Below are 23243 nucleotides of genomic sequence, written 5' to 3'. Positions count from 1 at the left end.
CAGACTTTGTACTCGGGCCCCGCAGCTTCAAGTTACACCTCCAGATCAGGATAATGCTAGGCCATTCCAACCAGCCTGTGTGTGTGACCTGCAGTCGCTGGTAGTCGAAAAGCGGCCGGCCCCGGATGCGCGCTTCAGAGTGGACAGACAGCAGCGGACCCCCAATCACACAGGCCCAAGGCTTGCTATGTAGCACGGAATACCTCATTGGACTGCAGCACTCCACGCGGGCTGAGATACACGCTCCACGTGGGATGGGCAGTATTCGTCCATGAAGATCCAGGCCAACGTTTAGAGATGGAGCAACACTCGGGGAGCAAAGAACTCCAACGAACGGACGTCTACTTTACAAGGATGTATTGCTTTATTCAATGCATGGACACAGAAACAGTTCAACCGCTCGATTACAGACCGCAGTCAATACAGTAAAGAAAGAAATGTGTCTGTTTAATGTAAACTTGCATGGAGCTCGTTTGTCAGCCACTGACTGACTGAATGCTGAAACGTGGTCTAACGTTACATGCACCACCAGGGATAAGGCCTTGCCTATAAGCATTCCCCAGCTGGCAAAAACGGAACCTCCCTGCCTATTCCTCACCATGGAAGAACGGAACCTACCTTTTTTTAAAAAAAAGAAAGCCACAGCAGCAGCCAACTAGATTTTGGTAGGCCGCTGTCTCCCCCTTGTGTGCTGCATAAAAAATGCACTCCACTAAAAATAACAATGATCCACGAAATAGAGCGTATGGAGAGAACGAGGCTTCTAGATGAGCCGTCAGGCTATGATAAATTGTATCACACCTGGGCGATATGGATAGATGCCCGGAGCTCACCCCTATTTACCAAGTGGTTACAGACAGGGACATGTGAGTAACACGTTTAAACCACAATTGTAAAGAGAAACAACAATTCCGGAGCCCGCCCCCCCCCCCCCCTTTTTGTTTTATTTTCTCTTTCTCCCGTGTCATAGATACCTACCCTCCCTTACCACTCCCCCCCCCCCTTACCCTCCCCTCATTCCCCTGTTTGTAGACCTTATAAAATATCACAGACAAACATGATATAGTTCAACTCGAAATTGATTTATTAAGTTTCATTGTCAAAGTTATTTTTACATTGCTTTGAGATAAGGCAAAAGTTTCCCCCCCTCCATGAAACCAATAAAACCTATATTGAATAAAATAAAAATGATGCAGTTACCGGTAGTTCTGCAGCTTCTTGGTGGAAATAAAGACCATCTCCCGTCTCCCAGCTGCAGCAGAGACTGACTGAAATGGCTGCCAAGCCCGGTATTAATGCTTCTAAATTGATGACATCACAAAGGAGTGACATCGTCAGCCTTCCAAACACCTGGCTCAATTGCATACAGTATGTATGTATGTATGCATGTATGTGAGTCTATCTATCTATCTATCTATCTATCTATCTATCTATCTATCTATCTATCTATCTATCTTTATTAATTATGTAGAATATAGATATGGATTATTTCTAATTTACAGATTTTGTAGATATAGATTAAAGATAGATTTAAGATTGTATGTGTGTGTGTATATGTGTGTATGTGTGTGTGTGTGTGTGTGTGTGTGTGTGTGTGTGTATGTATGTATGTATGTATGTATGTATATATATATATATATAATGTATATATGTAAAAAAAATATAAAATCTGTAGGTATGTATGTATGTATGGCGGGCGGGCAAAAAAGGCCTGCTGTATGTTTTTAAGTTCTTCGGATGACCATGCCGCTCTAATATTCTCCTTACTAGGGTCTACTAATGCTGGCCCAGGGGAAGGCAATAAAGCCCTATGGGGCCGAAGCCAATTTCCCTTATTTTAGGTAAAAAGTTTCCATCCGTCCCTACTCGAAATGCGGCTGGCCGAAGAGATCCCTCCAACCGACCGGCCGACGCACCTTCAGAGACAAACTAGTGCTTGCTTCTAGTGTCATCGCCGGCTTAACCCTCGTTTGTAGGGAGCTGACGAGTCCTGCAGCAGCAGGCTCTGCAAGCCTAGGATGCGTGAGCACGGTGCAAGAGGAAGGACTGAGGGTGTGAGGCTGGGCGCGGTTGAGAAGGCGTGGGGCGGGGCTATGGAAAGTTTTACTAGCTCTCCCAGCTGCCTGGGTGCATTGTGGGTGCGCCCAGAGTGCTGGCTGAGCGTGTTGCCTCAAGCCTTGGAAGTGGAGTTGGGCGGACCGGGCTACAGGTGAAACCCATTTCGGGTTATCGCTTCTCGGCCTTTTGGCTAAGACCAAGTGTACCTAGTACAGGAAGTCTTAGCCGGAAGGTAACTCGGGTACCCCTCTCCTTTGCCTGGCGGGATCGCCCACTTCGGTGGGCTTCACCCGCCTGCTGCCATCAGGGAGAGGGATTAGTCCCAGGGTAAACGGGTTGCGATCCCCCTGCCTCTTCTGGTCTCCGGGCCAGGAGAGGGCGCTCTTCATATCATCACAAAAGCGGTTTTTGTGATATTCTCAAATATCAAAAATGGGCGAGGGCCCTACCGACATACCGGCTTATGCGCGGATAAAGAACACTATACGTGTGTCTTTTTCAGATAGTGCGGACACACGTGGTCTGAAATATGTGGTTGAGGACGTGCTTAAAGGCGTTTTTAACGTACAAAAACACGAGATCCTGGCTATACAAGACTACCCGAAGCGACGGATCTACGATGTAACCCTGACAGAGACGGGCATCTTCCGGGACCTGGTCGCAGCCATATCAACAAAAAAAGATCCGAAGCTGGAGGGAGTCTTGTTAGTCGAGCACGTCCTCGACATCACTAAACTCGTGGTGATTAAGATGTATTCGCCCTACACTGACGTGAAGGAAGTTGAGGACTTTCTTTTACGATACTTCAAAGCGGTCAGATGTACGGGTAAGATTATGAACGAGTTTGGTATATGGACTTCAAAATGGCGCTTCCAGACCACGTGTGTAAGTGACCCTAGTTGGCCGGGGGGAGTGATCTTACCGCCTGCGCGTTTTAAACTGGGCAAGGTGAATGGCGACCTATACTTTGCGGGAATGCCCGACTTTTGCAGGATTTGCTCAAAATACGGTCATCAAAAAGAGTCCTGTGCAAGCACTTGTAAGAAATGTGGGGGTACGGATCACGAGACGAGTAAATGCCAGAAAGGAAAAGGGTGCTATTTTTGCGGCGGTGTTGGTCACCTCTATACGTTTTGCCCCCACAGAGCACAGAGGACGGAGCAGCAAGGGCGACCCGGACCCAAAGAGCAGCCGGGGCAGCCAGATGACCAGAAAACACCCCCCCAGGGAGAGGAACCTGAGGAGATGGAGGTTGCAAGTGGACCCCCCCAAAACGAAGGCAAGGAGCAGCGGAGCATCAAGCGGAGGGTGAGTGATCGGCGGACAGGCTCTCCCTCCCGGGAAACCGGTCGAGGTAGTAGAGCCAAGGAAGCCGGTCCAGGCTCTCCCACGATGCCCGCTCAAGCGGTGCCTGAGGCGGAGGACCCTGGGGGCACGGCGGCAGCTCAAAAAAGGCGGAAAGGCTCAGGTGACAGGCTGTACTCGGAGGTGGTGCAGGGGGGAACACCGGAGATCCCGACGAAGTCGGAGGACCCGGTGAAAGTACCCCCTGCGGTGCCATCCCAGAATGCCCCGCCCCCTCCTGTCCAGGAGGGGGCACGGGGTGCCACCTCTGAGGAGGCCGAGGAAATGAGCCAAGTACCCACCCCGGCGGAGGGGAAAGAGAAGGACATGGGAGCTGGCCTGCTAGCCCCCATGGAGATTCAGGAAACAATAGAATCAATATGGGACCTCACGCAGATCCCTCTCTCGGGCACCGTCGGGGGTCCACTGAGTGAAGTAGGTTCCTCTCCAGCATCAGCGTTCACATTAGATTCGGATGCGGGGGGGTGTGAGAGTGCCAGCGAGGTCTTTGGCTTGCCCGGAGACTTCTAAAGAGAAGACCCACGTTATACCATAGTCTCCAATGGCTGCTCTGTCGGGACTCACATTTAATGTCAGAAGTATCGAGAGCCACGTGAGGAGGGTCGCCCTCTTCAGCTATCTGACTATTTTTGCTGCCTCCGTCTTTTTCCTGCAGGAGTGCGGTATCCCGCATAGGGCCCAGTACAAAAAATACCAAGAGGACTGGGTACATGGACCGTCGGTCTGGTCCGGCTCTAACGAGACCAGATCGGCGGGGGTCGCCATTCTTTTTAAAGGGAACGTTTTTATTGATGTTATTAACGAAATTTTACCAGGCAGAGTTTTATTGGTCAAAGCGTTTATTAATGGTATAAAGTGGCAGTTTTTAAATTTTTATGGGTCAACAGATAAAAATGAAAGAGCGGAGATGTTGGAGATTTTACCCTTGTTTTTAAACGATTCTGATCCTCTGATTTTAGCGGGGGATTTTAATTGTATTTTAAAGGGGGAACGCCGGCTTTCTAGCTCAGTGAGCAGAAATTACGACAAAACCTCATCTTTGTTAAAAAATGTAATTTTAGACGCCAAGCTCACTGATGCTTTTAAAACATGCAATCCCAACGCATCAGAGGAAGCCGGCGTCACCTGGAGCAACAAGATCTGCAGCTCCAGGATAGATTTTATGTTCTGCTCTTATCAAGTACTGCCTTTTAGATGTGATTCTTTTACCAACGTGTTTTCTGACCATAAGCTTTTATATTTTAAAGTTGATACAGTTTTAAAAAGAAAAACTGGAAAGAATGCCTGGAAATTTAACGTGTCCCTTTTAGAAGATCCGCAGGTTTTATCCGATTTTATCGCTTTTTATAGAAACTGCAGACGAGTGAAGGATCCCAACACTCCCACCAGCCAGTGGTGGGAGATGATGAAACAAAAAATCAAAACATTCTTCATCAAGGTTGGGATCACCAAAGCTAAAGAGAAACGTATATTTTATTCCAACCTGAACACTCGTCTGCAGACCCTGTATAAGTTCCGTGAACATGATATAGAGGTGGACCACGAGATCATCGAGGTGAAGAAAGAGATCGCCCGGTGCCTGGAGCAGAGGGGAAAGGAGATTATATTCCGTTCAAAAGTAAAACATCTGGAGGAGAACGAGACCTGCTCCAGGTACTTCTTCAAGAAGATACGTGACAAACGCACAGTCCTCGATGATCTCGGTGGCACCAAGGACATACAGGGTATTTTAAAGAAAGTGCATGAGTTTTATGCGGATCTTTTTAATACAAAAACTGTTGACATTGATTTTATGAATGACTCGTTGAAGGAGATCACTGACGTTTTAGATCCTGGTTCTTGTGAAATTTTATTACGGGACATCACAGAACAGGAGATTTTAGACACTATCAAAAGTTTTAAACTAGGCAAGGTGCCTGGGCCCGATGGTATACCCATAGAGTTTTATGTCACCTTTTTTGGTATTTTTAAGGATGACCTCTTCTCCCTTTTTACAGAAGTTTTTATGTCTAAAGCCCTCCCGGGGTCCTGGAAGAAGGGTGACGTGTCTCTCCTTTACAAAAAAGGAGACAAGACCGATATTAAAAACTGGAGACCGATCACCCTTCTGAACAGTGACTACAAAACAATGGCTAAGATATGTGCAAACCGTTTAAAGACCGTGATAAACAAAATTGTACACCCCAACCAGGTCTGTGGGGTGCCCGGGAGGGCAATATGGGAGAGTCTTAACCTCATAAAAGACTGTATAAGTGACACCAAGGCAAGGAAAGGTCAAATGGCAATTTTAACAATAGATTTCGAGAAAGCCTTTGACCGGGTGTCACATTTTTATCTTTTTAAGGTTTTAGAGAGAATGGGTATACCGGAAGGTTTTTTATTGTCTTTAAAAGCGTTTTACAATAATTGCACGAGCAGAATTTTAGTAAATGGTTTTAAAACACAGGAAGTGCTTTTAAACTCCGGGGTGAAGCAGGGGTGTCCCTTGTCCCCACTACTTTTTATATGCGCACTAGAGCCTCTTTTATGTACATTCAGACGGGACAAGCAGATCCGTGGGATCCCCCTGCCCGGCGGGGGGGGGATCGAGGCCAAAGTAGTGGGGTACATGGACGATGTGGCAATTCTCGGAAGGGACACCCCGTCGATCCAGAAGGCTGCGAGACAGATTGAGTTTTATTGCTGCGCCTCGGGTTTTAAAGTGAATTTTAACAAAAGTAGCATTTTAAACATCGGGGACCTGCCTTTGCCAGACGTCCCCATTCCTGTGTCTGACTCGGTGCAGATTTTAGGTGTCTCCTTCAACGAGGACAACAGAGGTCTTAATAGTTGGGACTTGGTGGCACAAAAAATAAATAAGAAATTCTGTATGTGGGGTATGAGAAAGCTGACCATGGAGGGGAAAGTTTTAATAACCAAAATGGTGATTTTACCTATTTTATTATATTTGAGTTTGGTGTTCCCCCCTCCTGGGAGGGTTTTTAACAAAATCGTTAAAGCTGCTTTTACCTTTTTATGGAGTTCCAAGATGGAGAAACTCAAACGCGAGATTGTGATGAAACCAAAAATAATGGGTGGAAAAGACTTTCCCGATTTTAAAGCCTTTTTATACACCAAGTATTTTAGCATGTGCCTGGGCGCACTTTTTAAAAACCACTTCTGGTCTTATTTTTTAAGATATAACACAGGTTATTTTATGAGGCGTCACGGGTGGTTTAAAACCGTTTTAAACTCACCTTATTCTTTTAACCTGTCACCAGAATATAAGATTTTAGAAAAAATTGTGGTTTTATATGATTTTACCGGAAAAAGTGCGCAGATTTTAATGAATAGTAAATTAATGATAAAAAATATTAAAGAAAGTGGTTTTTATGTTCAAATTAGTAATTTTAATGAGAGCAAAACCAAAGAAATATGGAGAAAGATAAATAACCACATTTTTAATTCACAGAAAGACCTGGCCTGGAGCTGCGTCCATGACTGTCTTCCGTGCCGGGCATTCCAGCATCGTAGAGGATTGACCAACACCGCCGCGTGCCCAAGACCCGGATGTGGAGAAGAGGAGACAACTACCCATCTGTTATGGACTTGTTTTTTAACCAAGAGAGTATGGACTCAGATTTTACCATTAATACGAAAGATAACTGGACTGAGGAGAATAACGCTACAAGCAATATTATATGGATGTCTGGAATGCCCCACACGGTCGCAAGAAATTATGGCATGGAAGATAGTCAACTCGGTCAAAGCAGCTCTGTGGAAGGCCAGGAACATTTTAGTCTTCAAACGCGAAGTTTTATCTGTGAAAGATATTTTATCTATGGCTCTTAATGAAATGTATCAATATTATATTGTGGACAGGAAAAACTTTCCTATTTTAGCAAGAAAATGGCTTTTAAGGGAATGGAACTCCATTATATAGTGCCACCAAGTGCCCTTTTATGTGTTTTTTAATGTGAATTTTAACAACATGTAAGGTATGTTTTGAATGTTTTTTATGGTATGTTTTAAATATGTTCTATAATGTGTTTTTAAATGTACTATATATGAACATTCTAACATGTCAAATGTCAAAACGTGTTGTTTAAAATAAACGCCCCCCATCTGGAGGGTTAGTCAACTTAAAAAAAAAATCTGTTCTTATCAGTTTAATATCTGATACGTCCCCTATCTGGGGACCATATATTAAATGGATTTTTAGAACAGGGAGCTGGAAAAAGAGCTTGCTCTGTCCACTCCACGCATTGACCTGGTATTGCAGTACCTCCAGGACCGGTGCACCCCCTTTCCTACAGCAGTTTCCAAAAGCAGAAAAACAAAACTGACGAGCAAGAGGTGCAGCGCAGCTGTGGCGGCTGCTGCTACCACCACCCAAGCACTTTGATTGACACTCAGCCCGTCTGCTCGCAACATTGTATCCACTGAGCAGCTGCGTCTGCCAGAGTGTGCACAGCACAGGTACAACTGGAAGCAAAACAACACACACACCAGTTCATATGGCAGCCGCACTCTATAGTTCGTACCTACCGCTGCGCTAATAGCCAAGTTGGAAACATCGGGCAGGCACAGCGTATCCTGGCAGCCTGCGTCTGTATGCTTCACGTATTCGGGTCATGGGTGTATGTGCAGGGGGCCCGGAGCCCCAGGGGGCCCATAAAGTCTCTCTTCCCCACATTGTAAACCAATGCTATCAATGAAGCTTTATAGTTTGGGGGCCCAGTTCCAGACTTTGTACTCGGGCCCCGCAGCTTCAAGTTACACCTCCAGATCAGGATAATGCTAGGCCATTCCAACCAGCCTGTGTGTGTGACCTGCAGTCGCTGGTAGTCGAAAAGCGGCCGGCCCCGGATGCGCGCTTCAGAGTGGACAGACAGCAGCGGACCCCCAATCACACAGGCCCAAGGCTTGCTATGTAGCACGGAATACCTCATTGGACTGCAGCACTCCACGCGGGCTGAGATACACGCTCCACGTGGGATGGGCAGTATTCGTCCATGAAGATCCAGGCCAACGTTTAGAGATGGAGCAACACTCGGGGAGCAAAGAACTCCAACGAACGGACGTCTACTTTACAAGGATGTATTGCTTTATTCAATGCATGGACACAGAAACAGTTCAACCGCTCGATTACAGACCGCAGTCAATACAGTAAAGAAAGAAATGTGTCTGTTTAATGTAAACTTGCATGGAGCTCGTTTGTCAGCCACTGACTGACTGAATGCTGAAACGTGGTCTAACGTTACATGCACCACCAGGGATAAGGCCTTGCCTATAAGCATTCCCCAGCTGGCAAAAACGGAACCTCCCTGCCTATTCCTCACCATGGAAGAACGGAACCTACCTTTTTTTAAAAAAAAGAAAGCCACAGCAGCAGCCAACTAGATTTTGGTAGGCCGCTGTCTCCCCCTTGTGTGCTGCATAAAAAATGCACTCCACTAAAAATAACAATGATCCACGAAATAGAGCGTATGGAGAGAACGAGGCTTCTAGATGAGCCGTCAGGCTATGATAAATTGTATCACACCTGGGCGATATGGATAGATGCCCGGAGCTCACCCCTATTTACCAAGTGGTTACAGACAGGGACATGTGAGTAACACGTTTAAACCACAATTGTAAAGAGAAACAACAATTCCGGAGCCCGCCCCCCCCCCCCCCCTTTTTGTTTTATTTTCTCTTTCTCCCGTGTCATAGATACCTACCCTCCCTTACCACTCCCCCCCCCCTTACCCTCCCCTCATTCCCCTGTTTGTAGACCTTATAAAATATCACAGACAAACATGATATAGTTCAACTCGAAATTGATTTATTAAGTTTCATTGTCAAAGTTATTTTTACATTGCTTTGAGATAAGGCAAAAGTTTCCCCCCCTCCATGAAACCAATAAAACCTATATTGAATAAAATAAAAATGATGCAGTTACCGGTAGTTCTGCAGCTTCTTGGTGGAAATAAAGACCATCTCCCGTCTCCCAGCTGCAGCAGAGACTGACTGAAATGGCTGCCAAGCCCGGTATTAATGCTTCTAAATTGATGACATCACAAAGGAGTGACATCGTCAGCCTTCCAAACACCTGGCTCAATTGCATACAGTATGTATGTATGTATGCATGTATGTGAGTCTATCTATCTATCTATCTATCTATCTATCTATCTTTATTAATTATGTAGAATATAGATATGGATTATTTCTAATTTACAGATTTTGTAGATATAGATTAAAGATAGATTTAAGATTGTATGTGTGTGTGTATATGTGTGTATGTGTGTGTGTGTGTGTGTGTGTGTGTGTGTGTGTATGTATGTATGTATGTATGTATGTATGTATATATATATATATAATGTATATATGTAAAAAAAATATAAAATCTGTAGGTATGTATGTATGTATGGCGGGCGGGCAAAAAAGGCCTGCTGTATGTTTTTAAGTTCTTCGGATGACCATGCCGCTCTAATATTCTCCTTACTAGGGTCTACTAATGCTGGCCCAGGGGAAGGCAATAAAGCCCTATGGGGCCGAAGCCAATTTCCCTTATTTTAGGTAAAAAGTTTCCATCCGTCCCTACTCGAAATGCGGCTGGCCGAAGAGATCCCTCCAACCGACCGGCCGACGCACCTTCAGAGACAAACTAGTGCTTGCTTCTAGTGTCATCGCCGGCTTAACCCTCGTTTGTAGGGAGCTGACGAGTCCTGCAGCAGCAGGCTCTGCAAGCCTAGGATGCGTGAGCACGGTGCAAGAGGAAGGACTGAGGGTGTGAGGCTGGGCGCGGTTGAGAAGGCGTGGGGCGGGGCTATGGAAAGTTTTACTAGCTCTCCCAGCTGCCTGGGTGCATTGTGGGTGCGCCCAGAGTGCTGGCTGAGCGTGTTGCCTCAAGCCTTGGAAGTGGAGTTGGGCGGACCGGGCTACAGGTGAAACCCATTTCGGGTTATCGCTTCTCGGCCTTTTGGCTAAGACCAAGTGTACCTAGTACAGGAAGTCTTAGCCGGAAGGTAACTCGGGTACCCCTCTCCTTTGCCTGGCGGGATCGCCCACTTCGGTGGGCTTCACCCGCCTGCTGCCATCAGGGAGAGGGATTAGTCCCAGGGTAAACGGGTTGCGATCCCCCTGCCTCTTCTGGTCTCCGGGCCAGAGGAGGGCGCTCACCAACAAATCATCACAAAAGCGGTTTTTGTGATACCCACCAAAAATGGGCGAGGGCCCACACGATATACCGGCATATGCGCGGATCAAGAACACTGTACGTGTTTCTTTTACAGATAGTGCGGACACACGTGGTCTGAAGTATGTGGTCGAGGACGTGCTACAAGGAGTATACAAGGTACAAAAGCGAGAGATCCTTGCGATCCAAGATTACCCCAAGCGACGGATCTATGACGTGACCCTGACCGAGGCGGGCATCTTCAGAGACTTGGTCTCCGCCATTCCAATCAGGAAAGATCCGAAGCTTGAGGGTGTCTTGCTGGTCGAGCACGTCCTCGACATAACCAAACTCGTGGTGATTAAAATGTATTCTCCCTACACTGATGTAAAAGAGGTCGAGGACTTCCTTTTACGTTATTTTAAATCGGTCAGATGTATGGGAAAGATTATGAACGAGTTTGGTATTTGGACCTCGAAGTGGCGATTCCAGGCCACGTGTGTAAGTGACCCCAGTTGGCCCGGGGGAGTGATCTTACCGCCCGCGCGCTTTAAATTGGGGAAAGTGAATGGCGACCTGTACTTTGCGGGAATGCCTGACTTCTGCAGGATCTGCTCACAATACGGTCACCAAAAAGAAAATTGCGCAAGTACATGTAAGAAATGTGGGGGCACAGACCATGAAACGAGTCAATGTAAGAAAGGAAAAGGGTGCTTTTTTTGCGGCGGTGTTGGTCACCTCTACTCGTCTTGTCCCCACAGAGCACAGAAAGCGGAGCAGCAAGGGCGACCCAGACCCGAGGAGCGGCCAGGGCAGCCAGAGAACCGAACAACACCCCCCCAGGGAGAGGAACCTGAGGAGATGGAGGTCTCCAGTGGACCCCCCAAGAAGGACGGTTTAGAGCAGCGGAACATCAAGCGGAGGGTGAGTGACCGGCGGACAGGCTCTCCCTCCCGGGAAACCGGTGGAGGTAGTAGGGCCAAGGAAGCCGGTCCGGACCCTCCCAAGATGCCCGCTCAAGCGGTGCCTGAGGCGGAGGACCCGGGGGGCACGGCGGCAGCAGCAGCAAACAAAAGGAGGAAAGGCTCGGGCGGAAGGTCATACTCGGAGGTGGTGCAGGGGGGAACTCCGGAGATCCCGGCGGAGCCGGAGGACCCGGAGAAAGTACCCCCTGCGGTGTCATCACAGAGGGCCCCTCCCCCTCCCCGGCAGGAGGGGGCGGGGGGAGCCACCTCCGAGAACGGTGGATCAGGAACGAGCCGAGTACCCACCCCGACAGAAGGGGAAGAGATGGAGACGGGAGCTGGCCTGCTAGCCCCCTTGGAGATTCCGGAGGGAATACAGGCGATATGGGATCTCACGCAGATCCCTCTCTCGGGCACCGTAGGGGGTCCACTTAGTGAGGTAGGTTCCTCTCCAGCATCCCCGCTTACGATGGATTCGGATGCGGGGGGGTGCGAGAGTGCCAGCGAGGTCTTTGGCTTGCCCGGAGACTTCTAAGAGAAGACCCTCGTTATCACCTAGTCTCCAATGGCTGCTCTATCGGGACTCACTTTTAATGTCAGAAGCATCGAGAGCCACGTGAGGAGGGTCGCCCTCTTCAGCTATCTGACAATTTTTGCTGCCTCCGTTTTCTTCCTGCAGGAGTGCGGGATCCCGCATAGGGCCCAGTATAAAAAATACCAAGAGGACTGGGTACATGGACCGTCGGTCTGGTCCGGCTCTAACGAGACCAGATCGGCGGGGGTCGCCATTCTTTTTAAAGGGAACGTTTTAATTGATACTATTAACGAAATTTTACCAGGCAGAATTTTATTGGTCAAAGCTTTTATTAATGGTATAAAATGGCAGTTTTTAAACTTTTACGGATCAGCAGATAAGAACGAACGTGCAGAAATGCTAGAGATTTTACCCCTTTTTATTAGCGATTCTGATCCTCTTATTTTAGCGGGGGATTTTAATTGCATTTTAAAGGGGGAACGCCGGCTTTCCAGCTCAGTAAGTAGAAATTATGACAAGACCTCTGCTATACTAAACAACGTGATTTTAGACGCCAAACTTACTGATGCTTTTAAAACATGCAACCCCAATGCATCAGAGGAAGCCGGCGTCACCTGGAGCAACAAGATCTGCAGCTCCAGGATAGATTTTATGTTTTGTTCTTATCAAGTACTGCCTTTTAGATGTGATTCTTTTACTAACGTGTTTTCTGATCACAAGCTTTTATATTTTAAAGTTGATACCGTTTTTAAGAGAAAAGCTGGTAAGAATGCCTGGAAGTTTAACGTGTCCCTTTTAGAAGATCCGCAGATTTTATCTGATTTTATCACTTTTTATAGAAACTGCAGGCGAGTGAAAGATCCCAACACTCCCACCAGCCAGTGGTGGGAGAAGATGAAACAAAAATTCAAATCATTTTTTATCAAGGTTGGGATCGCCAAGGCTAAAGCAAAACGCACATTTTATTCTAATCTGAATACTCGCCTGCAGACCCTGTATAAGTTCCGTGAACATGATATAGAGGTGGACCACGAGATCATCGAGGTGAAGAAAGAGATCGCCCGGTGCCTGGAGCAGAGAGGAAAAGAGATCATATTCCGTTCGAAAGTGAAACATCTGGAGGAGAACGAGACCTGCTCCAGGTACTTCTTTAAGAAAATACGAGACAAGCGGACAGTCCTCGATGATCTCGATGGCACCAAGGACATACAGGGTATTTTAAAGAAAGTGTATGAGTTTTATGCGGATCTTTTTAATACAAAAACTGTTGACAGTGATTTTATGAACGACTCGTTGAAGGAGATCACTGACGTTTTAGATCCTGGTTCTCGTGAGATTTTATCACGGGGCATCACAGAACAGGAGATTTTAGACACTATTAAGAGTTTTAAACCAGGTAAGGTGCCTGGGCCCGATGGTATACCCATAGAGTTTTATGTCACCTTTTTTGGTATTTTTAAGGATGACCTTTTCTCCCTTTTTACTGAGGTTTTTATGTCGAAAGCCCTCCCGGGGTCCTGGAAGAAGGGTGACGTGTCTCTTTTATACAAGAAAGGAGACAAAACTGATATCAAAAACTGGAGACCGATCACCCTTCTGAACAGTGACTACAAGATAATGGCCAAAATATGCGCAAATAGACTCAAGACCGTAATAAGCAAAGTTGTACACCCCAACCAGGTCTGTGGGGTGCCCGGGAGGAGCATATGGGAGAATCTTAACCTCTTAAAAGATTGTATTAGTGACACAAAGTCCAGGAACGGGAAAATGGCGGTTTTAACTATAGACTTTGAAAAAGCCTTTGACCGTGTGTCACACTTTTATCTTTTTAAGGTTTTAGAGAGAATGGGTATACCGGAAGGTTTTTTATTGTCTTTAAAAGCGTTTTACAATAACTGCACGAGTAGAATTTTAGTCAATGGTTTTAGGACACAGGAAGTGCTTTTAAAGTCCGGGGTGAAGCAGGGGTGTCCCTTGTCCCCACTACTTTTTATCTGCACACTAGAGCCTCTCCTATGCACCATAAGACGGGACAAGCTGATCCGTGGGATCCCCCTGCCCGGTGGGGGGGGGATCGAGGCCAAAGTAGTGGGGTACATGGACGATGTGGCAATTCTTGGAAGGGACACCCTGTCGATCCAGAGAGCAACCAGACAAATAGAGTTTTATTGCTGCGCCTCGGGTTTTAAGGTAAATTTTAACAAAAGTAGTATTTTAAACATCGGGGACCTGCCATTGTCAGATGTCCCCATTCCTGTGTCCGACTCGGTGCAGATTTTAGGGGTCTCCTTCAACGAGGACAACAGAGGTCTTAACAGCTGGGACTTGGTGGCACAAAAGATAAACAAGAAAATATGTATGTGGAATATGAGAAGGTTGACCATGGAGGGGAGGGTTTTAATCATAAAAATGGTGATTTTACCGATTTTATTGTATCTAAGCCTAGTGTTCCCCCCTCCTGGTAGAATTTTTAACAAAATCGTAAAAGCTGTTTTTACCTTCTTCTGGAGCTCCAAAATGGAAAAACTAAAAAGAGAAATAGTAATGAAGCCAAAAATAATGGGCGGTAAAGACTTCCCCGATCTGAAAGCCTTTTTATATATAAAGTATTTTAGCATGTGCCTGGGCGCACTTTTTAAAAACCACGCATGGTCTTACTTTTTACGCTACAACACAGGTTATTTTATGAGGCGGAACGGATGGTTCAAAACGGTTTTAAACTCCCCTTATTCTTTTAATCTGTCCAAAGACTATGCGATTTTAGAGAAAATTGTGGTTTTATATGATCTTACTGGGAAAAGTGCACAGGTTTTAATGAATTCTAAATTAATGATAAAGAGTTTTAAGGAAAGTGGTTTTTATGTTCAAGTCAGCAATTTTAATGAGCGCAAAACAAAGGACACCTGGAGACTTGTTAATAATCATATTTTTAACCCACAGAAGGATCTGGCCTGGAGCTGCATACACGACTGTCTTCCATGCCGGGCATTCCAGCATCGTAGAGGACTGACCAACACCGCCGCATGCCCAAGACCCGGATGTACAGAAGAAGAGACGACGACCCACCTGATATGGACTTGCTTTTTAACAAAGAGGATATGGACTCAGTTTTTACCGTTGCTTAAGAAAATAACAAGACTAAAAAAGCTAACACTGGAAGGAGTATTATATGGATGTCTGGAATGCCCCACACGGACTGAGAGAATTATGGCATGGAAGATGGTCAACTCAGTGAAGGCAGCTCTGTGGAAATCCAGAAATATTTTAGTTTTTAAGCATGAGGTTTTATCGGTTAAAGATATTTTATCCATCGCTCTTAACGAATTATATGAATATTATATTGTGGACAGGAAAAACTTTCCTATTTTATCGAGAAAATGGCTGATCGGGGAATGGAGCTCCATCATATAGTGCCACCAAGTGCCCTTTTATGTGATTTTAATGTGGATTTTTAACAACATGTAAATATATGTAGACAAGTTTTAAAATGTTTTATATGGTATGTTTTAATATGTTACACAATGTGTTTTAATGTACTATATGAGCATTTTTACTATGTCTGAAATTTGTTGTTAAAATAAAAATACCCCTCGGGGTTTGTCAACTTAAAAAAAAAATCTGTTCTTATCAGTTTAATATCTGATACGTCCCCTATCTGGGGACCATATATTAAATGGATTTTTAGAACAGGGAGCTGGAAAAAGAGCTTGCTCTGTCCACTCCACGCATTGACCTGGTATTGCAGTACCTCCAGGACCGGTGCACCCCCTTTCCTACAGCAGTTTCCAAAAGCAGAAAAACAAAACTGACGAGCAAGAGGTGCAGCGCAGCTGTGGCGGCTGCTGCTACCACCACCCAAGCACTTTGATTGACACTCAGCCCGTCTGCTCGCAACATTGTATCCACTGAGCAGCTGCGTCTGCCAGAGTGTGCACAGCACAGGTACAACTGGAAGCAAAACAACACACACACCAGTTCATATGGCAGCCGCACTCTATAGTTCGTACCTACCGCTGCGCTAATAGCCAAGTTGGAAACATCGGGCAGGCACAGCGTATCCTGGCAGCCTGCGTCTGTATGCTTCACGTATTCGGGTCATGGGTGTATGTGCAGGGGGCCCGGAGCCCCAGGGGGCCCATAAAGTCTCTCTTCCCCACATTGTAAACCAATGCTATCAATGAAGCTTTATAGTTTGGGGGCCCAGTTCCAGACTTTGTACTCGGGCCCCGCAGCTTCAAGTTACACCTCCAGATCAGGATAATGCTAGGCCATTCCAACCAGCCTGTGTGTGTGACCTGCAGTCGCTGGTAGTCGAAAAGCGGCCGGCCCCGGATGCGCGCTTCAGAGTGGACAGACAGCAGCGGACCCCCAATCACACAGGCCCAAGGCTTGCTATGTAGCACGGAATACCTCATTGGACTGCAGCACTCCACGCGGGCTGAGATACACGCTCCACGTGGGATGGGCAGTATTCGTCCATGAAGATCCAGGCCAACGTTTAGAGATGGAGCAACACTCGGGGAGCAAAGAACTCCAACAAACGGACGTCTACTTTACAAGGATGTATTGCTTTATTCAATGCATGGACACAGAAACAGTTCAACCGCTCGATTACAGACCGCAGTCAATACAGTAAAGAAAGAAATGTGTCTGTTTAATGTAAACTTGCATGGAGCTCGTTTGTCAGCCACTGACTGACTGAATGCTGAAACCTGGTCTAACGTTACACGCACCACCAGGGATAAGGCCTTGCCTATAAGCATTCCCCAGCTGGCAAAAACGGAACCTCCCTGCCTATTCCTCACCATGGAAGAACGGAACCTACCTTTTTTTAAAAAAAAGAAAGCCACAGCAGCAGCCAACTAGATTTTGGTAGGCCGCTGTCTCCCCCTTGTGTGCTGCATAAAAAATGCACTCCACTAAAAATAACAATGATCCACGAAATAGAGCGTATGGAGAGAACGAGGCTTCTAGATGAGCCGTCAGGCTATGATAAATTGTATCACACCTGGGCGATATGGATAGATGCCCGGAGCTCACCCCTATTTACCAAGTGGTTACAGACAGGGACATGTGAGTAACACGTTTAAACCACAATTGTAAAGAGAAACAACAATTCCGGAGCCCGCCCCCCCCCCCCCTTTTTGTTTTATTTTCTCTTTCTCCCGTGTCATAGATACCTACCCTCCCTTACCACTCCCCCCCCCCCCTTACCCTCCCCTCATTCCCCTGTTTGTAGACCTTATAAAATATCACAGACAAACATGATATAGTTCAACTCGAAATTGATTTATTAAGTTTCATTGTCAAAGTTATTTTTACATTGCTTTGAGATAAGGCAAAAGTTTCCCCCCCTCCATGAAACCAATAAAACCTATATTGAATAAAATAAAAATGATGCAGTTACCGGTAGTTCTGCAGCTTCTTGGTGGAAATAAAGACCATCTCCCGTCTCCCAGCTGCAGCAGAGACTGACTAAAATGGCTGCCAAGCCCGGTATTAATGCTTCTAAATTGATGACATCACAAAGGAGTGACATCATCAGCCTTCCAAACACCTGGCTCAATTGCATACAGTATGTATGTATGTATGCATGTATGTGAGTCTATCTATCTATCTATCTATCTATCTATCTATCTTTATTAATTATGTAGAATATAGATATGGATTATTTCTAATTTACAGATTTTGTAGATATAGATTAAAGATAGATTTAAGATTGTATGTGTGTGTGTATATGTGTGTATGTGTGTGTGTGTGTGTGTGTGTGTGTGTGTGTGTGTATGTATGTATGTATGTATGTATGTATATATATATATATAATGTATATATGTAAAAAAAATATAAAATCTGTAGGTATGTATGTATGTATGGCGGGCGGGCAAAAAAGGCCTGCTGTATGTTTTTAAGTTCTTCGGATGACCATGCCGCTCTAATATTCTCCTTACTAGGGTCTACTAATGCTGGCCCAGGGGAAGGCAATAAAGCCCTATGGGGCCGAAGCCAATTTCCCTTATTTTAGGTAAAAAGTTTCCATCCGTCCCTACTCGAAATGCGGCTGGCCGAAGAGATCCCTCCAACCGACCGGCCGACGCACCTTCAGAGACAAACTAGTGCTTGCTTCTAGTGTCATCGCCGGCTTAACCCTCGTTTGTAGGGAGCTGACGAGTCCTGCAGCAGCAGGCTCTGCAAGCCTAGGATGCGTGAGCACGGTGCAAGAGGAAGGACTGAGGGTGTGAGGCTGGGCGCGGTTGAGAAGGCGTGGGGCGGGGCTATGGAAAGTTTTAATAGCTCTCCCAGCTGCCTGGGTGCATTGTGGGTGCGCCCAGAGTGCTGGCTGAGCGTGTTGCCTCAAGCCTTGGAAGTGGAGTTGGGCGGACCGGGCTACAGGTGAAACCCATTTCGGGTTATCGCTTCTCGGCCTTTTGGCTAAGATCAAGTGTAGTATCTGTTCTTATCAGTTTAATATCTGATACGTCCCCTATCTGGGGACCATATATTAAATGGATTTTTAGAACAGGGAGCTGGAAAAAGAGCTTGCTCTGTCCACTCCACGCATTGACCTGGTATTGCAGTACCTCCAGGACCGGTGCACCCCCTTTCCTACAGCAGTTTCCAAAAGCAGAAAAACAAAACTGACGAGCAAGAGGTGCAGCGCAGCTGTGGCGGCTGCTGCTACCACCACCCAAGCACTTTGATTGACACTCAGCCCGTCTGCTCGCAACATTGTATCCACTGAGCAGCTGCGTCTGCCAGAGTGTGCACAGCACAGGTACAACTGGAAGCAAAACAACACACACACCAGTTCATATGGCAGCCGCACTCTATAGTTCGTACCTACCGCTGCGCTAATAGCCAAGTTGGAAACATCGGGCAGGCACAGCGTATCCTGGCAGCCTGCGTCTGTATGCTTCACGTATTCGGGTCATGGGTGTATGTGCAGGGGGCCCGGAGCCCCAGGGGGCCCATAAAGTCTCTCTTCCCCACATTGTAAACCAATGCTATCAATGAAGCTTTATAGTTTGGGGGCCCAGTTCCAGACTTTGTACTCGGGCCCCGCAGCTTCAAGTTACACCTCCAGATCAGGATAATGCTAGGCCATTCCAACCAGCCTGTGTGTGTGACCTGCAGTCGCTGGTAGTCGAAAAGCGGCCGGCCCCGGATGCGCGCTTCAGAGTGGACAGACAGCAGCGGACCCCCAATCACACAGGCCCAAGGCTTGCTATGTAGCACGGAATACCTCATTGGACTGCAGCACTCCACGCGGGCTGAGATACACGCTCCACGTGGGATGGGCAGTATTCGTCCATGAAGATCCAGGCCAACGTTTAGAGATGGAGCAACACTCGGGGAGCAAAGAACTCCAACGAACGGACGTCTACTTTACAAGGATGTATTGCTTTATTCAATGCATGGACACAGAAACAGTTCAACCGCTCGATTACAGACCGCAGTCAATACAGTAAAGAAAGAAATGTGTCTGTTTAATGTAAACTTGCATGGAGCTCGTTTGTCAGCCACTGACTGACTGAATGCTGAAACGTGGTCTAACGTTACATGCACCACCAGGGATAAGGCCTTGCCTATAAGCATTCCCCAGCTGGCAAAAACGGAACCTCCCTGCCTATTCCTCACCATGGAAGAACGGAACCTACCTTTTTTTAAAAAAAAGAAAGCCACAGCAGCAGCCAACTAGATTTTGGTAGGCCGCTGTCTCCCCCTTGTGTGCTGCATAAAAAATGCACTCCACTAAAAATAACAATGATCCACGAAATAGAGCGTATGGAGAGAACGAGGCTTCTAGATGAGCCGTCAGGCTATGATAAATTGTATCACACCTGGGCGATATGGATAGATGCCCGGAGCTCACCCCTATTTACCAAGTGGTTACAGACAGGGACATGTGAGTAACACGTTTAAACCACAATTGTAAAGAGAAACAACAATTCCGGAGCCCGCCCCCCCCCCCCCCTTTTTGTTTTATTTTCTCTTTCTCCCGTGTCATAGATACCTACCCTCCCTTACCACTCCCCCCCCCCTTACCCTCCCCTCATTCCCCTGTTTGTAGACCTTATAAAATATCACAGACAAACATGATATAGTTCAACTCGAAATTGATTTATTAAGTTTCATTGTCAAAGTTATTTTTACATTGCTTTGAGATAAGGCAAAAGTTTCCCCCCCCCTCCATGAAACCAATAAAACCTATATTGAATAAAATAAAAATGATGCAGTTACCGGTAGTTCTGCAGCTTCTTGGTGGAAATAAAGACCATCTCCCGTCTCCCAGCTGCAGCAGAGACTGACTGAAATGGCTGCCAAGCCCGGTATTAATGCTTCTAAATTGATGACATCACAAAGGAGTGACATCGTCAGCCTTCCAAACACCTGGCTCAATTGCATACAGTATGTATGTATGTATGCATGTATGTGAGTCTATCTATCTATCTATCTATCTATCTATCTATCTATCTATCTATCTATCTATCTATCTTTATTAATTATGTAGAATATAGATATGGATTATTTCTAATTTACAGATTTTGTAGATATAGATTAAAGATAGATTTAAGATTGTATGTGTGTGTGTATATGTGTGTATGTGTGTGTGTGTGTGTGTGTGTGTGTGTGTGTGTGTGTATGTATGTATGTATGTATGTATGTATGTATATATATATATATAATGTATATATGTAAAAAAAATATTAAATCTGTAGGTATGTATGTATGTATGGCGGGCGGGCAAAAAAGGCCTGCTGTATGTTTTTAAGTTCTTCGGATGACCATGCCGCTCTAATATTCTCCTTACTAGGGTCTACTAATGCTGGCCCAGGGGAAGGCAATAAAGCCCTATGGGGCCGAAGCCAATTTCCCTTATTTTAGGTAAAAAGTTTCCATCCGTCCCTACTCGAAATGCGGCTGGCCGAAGAGATCCCTCCAACCGACCGGCCGACGCACCTTCAGAGACAAACTAGTGCTTGCTTCTAGTGTCATCGCCGGCTTAACCCTCGTTTGTAGGGAGCTGACGAGTCCTGCAGCAGCAGGCTCTGCAAGCCTAGGATGCGTGAGCACGGTGCAAGAGGAAGGACTGAGGGTGTGAGGCTGGGCGCGGTTGAGAAGGCGTGGGGCGGGGCTATGGAAAGTTTTAATAGCTCTCCCAGCTGCCTGGGTGCATTGTGGGTGCGCCCAGAGTGCTGGCTGAGCGTGTTGCCTCAAGCCTTGGAAGTGGAGTTGGGCGGACCGGGCTACAGGTGAAACCCATTTCGGGTTATCGCTTCTCGGCCTTTTGGCTAAGACCAAGTGTACCTGGTACAGGAAGTCTTAGCCGGAAGGTAACTCGGGTACCCCTCTCCTTTGCCTGGCGGGATCGCCCACTTCGGTGGGCTTCACCCGCCTGCTGCTATTAGGGAGAGGGATTAGTCCCAGGGTAAACGAGTCGCGATCCCCCTGCCTCTTCTGGTCCCCGGGCCAGAGGAGGGCGCTTCTACCTAGGCGTCACAAAGCGGTTTTGTGACACCAAACTACAAAATGGGTGAAAACCCAACAGAAATACCGGCTTATGCGCGGATAAAGAACACCGTACGTGTCTCTTTTACGGAAAGTGCGGATACACGTGGCCTGAGGTATGTGGTCGAGGATGTGCTACAAGGAGTGTTTAATGTACAAAAACGTGAGATTCTAGCGATCCAAGACTACCCCAAGCGACGGATCTATGACGTCACCCTAACTGAGACGGGCATCTTTCGAGACCTGGTTGCAGCCATACCGAGCAAAAAAGATCCGAAGCTTGCGGGTGTCTTGCTGGTCGAGCACGTCCTCGACATAACCAAACTCGTGGTGATTAAGATGTATTCACCCTACATTGACGTTAAAGAGGTTGAGGATTTCCTCCTACGCTATTTTAAATCCGTCAGATGTATGGGAAAGATAATGAACGAGTTTGGCATCTGGACCTCGAAGTGGCGTTTCCAGGCCACGTGTGTAAGTGACCCCAGTAAGCCGGGGGGAGTGATCTTGCCGCCAGCGCGTTTTAAATTGGGCAAAGTGAATGGCGACCTGTACTTTGCGGGAATGCCCGACTTCTGCAGGATTTGTTCACAATACGGTCACCATAAGGATTCCTGTGCGAGCACCTGTAAGAAGTGTGGGGGCACGGATCACGAAACTAGTCAATGTCAGAAAGGGAAAGGATGTTATTTTTGCGGCAGTGTTGGTCACCTCTACACGTTTTGCCCCCACAGAGCACAGAAGACGGAGCAGCAAGGGCGACCCGGACCCAAAGAGCAGCCAGGGCAGCCAGATGACCAAGCAGCACCCCCCCAGGGAGAGGAACCTGAGGAGATGGAGGTCTCCAGTGGACCCCCCCAGAGTGGTAAGGAGCAGCGGAGCATCAAAAGGAGGGTGAGTGACCGGCGGACAGGCTCTCCCTCCCGGGAAACCGGTAGAGGTAGCAGAGCCGGGGAAGCCGGTCCAGGCCCTCCGAAGATGCCCGCTCAAGCGGTGCCCGAGGTGGAGGACCCAGGGGGCACAGCGGCCGCAACGCAGAAACGGCGGAAAGGCTCAGGAGGCAAGCTTTATTCGGAGGTGGTGCAGGGGGGAACCCCGGAGATCCCGACGAAGTCGGAGGACCCGGGGGAAGTACCCCCTGCTGTGTCATCCCAGAAGGCCCCTCCCCCTCCCGGCCAGGAGGGGGCGCGGGGTGCCACCTCCGAGGGCACAGAAACGCAAGTGAGCCAAGTACCCACCCCGGCGGAGGGGACAGAAATAAGCACGGGAGGCGGCCTGCTGGCCCCCTTGGAGTTTCCGGAAGGAATAGAATCGGTATGGGATCTAACGCAAATCCCTCTCTCGGGCACCGTCGGGGGTCCACTAAGTGGAGTGGGTTCCTCTCCAGCATCGCCGTTCTCGATAGATTCGGATGCGGGGGGGTGTGAGAGTGCTAGCGAGGTCTTTGGCTTGCCCGGAGACTTTTGAAGACCCACGTATATCCTAGTCTCCAATGGCTGCTCTGTCGGGACTCACTTTTAATGTCAGAAGTATCGAGAGCCACGTGAGGAGGGTCGCCCTCTTCAACTACCTGACTATCTTTGCTGCCTCCGTATTTTTCCTGCAGGAGTGCGGCATCCCGCATAGAGCAAACTACAAAAAATACCAAGATGACTGGGTACATGGACCGTCGGTC

At 47.2% G+C, this 23243-nt stretch overlaps 3 non-coding genes across 3 annotated transcripts; all 3 read left to right on the top strand.

Moving 5' to 3' along the window:
- The first annotated feature begins 7520 nt into the window (after positions 1 to 7520).
- On the top strand, positions 7521 to 7709 carry LOC136599560 (U2 spliceosomal RNA). The gene has a single exon (XR_010789104.1). It is a non-coding gene; the product is annotated as a U2 spliceosomal RNA (small nuclear RNA).
- A 7935-nt stretch (positions 7710 to 15644) lies between these two features.
- Positions 15645 to 15831, top strand: LOC136599537 (U2 spliceosomal RNA). The gene has a single exon (XR_010789085.1). It is a non-coding gene; the product is annotated as a U2 spliceosomal RNA (small nuclear RNA).
- A 2639-nt stretch (positions 15832 to 18470) lies between these two features.
- On the top strand, positions 18471 to 18661 carry LOC136599573 (U2 spliceosomal RNA). Its single transcript, XR_010789113.1, has one exon. It is a non-coding gene; the product is annotated as a U2 spliceosomal RNA (small nuclear RNA).
- The last annotated feature ends 4582 nt before the right edge of the window (positions 18662 to 23243 follow it).

Source organism: Eleutherodactylus coqui, unplaced genomic scaffold (assembly GCF_035609145.1).
Source record: "Eleutherodactylus coqui strain aEleCoq1 unplaced genomic scaffold, aEleCoq1.hap1 HAP1_SCAFFOLD_101, whole genome shotgun sequence".
Lineage (NCBI taxonomy): Eukaryota > Metazoa > Chordata > Amphibia > Anura > Eleutherodactylidae > Eleutherodactylus > Eleutherodactylus coqui.
The sequence above is the reverse complement of the archived record's forward strand: the minus strand, read 5'-3'. Positions and strand labels throughout refer to the sequence as shown.